Source organism: Acyrthosiphon pisum, chromosome A1, assembly GCF_005508785.2.
Source record: "Acyrthosiphon pisum isolate AL4f chromosome A1, pea_aphid_22Mar2018_4r6ur, whole genome shotgun sequence".
Lineage (NCBI taxonomy): Eukaryota > Metazoa > Arthropoda > Insecta > Hemiptera > Aphididae > Acyrthosiphon > Acyrthosiphon pisum.
Genome location: NC_042494.1, coordinates 106,148,875 through 106,149,639, shown reverse-complemented (window position 1 = coordinate 106,149,639; position 765 = coordinate 106,148,875).

Sequence of the window (765 nt, the reverse complement as noted above, 5' to 3'; positions counted from 1 at the left end):
GAATTTGGTTTTTGGTGTAACTTTAAAAAAAATTACCGTAGATACATGAAATTTTGACTGAATGTTTATCTTAGCATCTTCTATACACCATAACATTTTCAAAATATTTTGATGTATTTTGAGCTCTTTACGGACATTTTTATTTTCCATTTTTTTTTAGTTTTTATTCTAAAAATATCAATAAAATTTTATTTGTTGGATAAAAAAGCTTGAAAATTTAATAGAAGGCTCTTAGTATATTGTTTCAAAGGCAGATGAAAAATATTAAAAATCGTTAAACACAGTTTTTTTTTTTAAGCATTTAAAGTTCAAAAAATGACAAAATATGGAAAAATCACGAAAATTTGCAAATTATTTCGAGTTATAAATTCATAAAAATTTTTCTTTTTAAATCTAAGATTTTAAAATGTAATACAAGATTCCTTATAGGATAATCTACCTTTACCAAAAAAAAAATGTCTATAAGAAACTCAAATTAAATTTTTATGGGCGTTTGAAATTCATATTTTTACAACATTTGATATTCACTCGATTTCTTACGTAACGATTTTCTTATTTTGTTGTAATTAAAAAACGAGTGACTGTAGAAACTTGAAAATTTCACTGAATGTTTATATTAGCATTTTATATATACGATAAAATTTTTAAAATAATTTGACTCTTTTTGAGCTGTTTACGGACATTGTAAGTTTTCAATTTTTTTAGTTTTTTTTTTCTATAAATATCAATAAAGTTTTATCTGTTGGGCCAAAAAGTGTATAAATT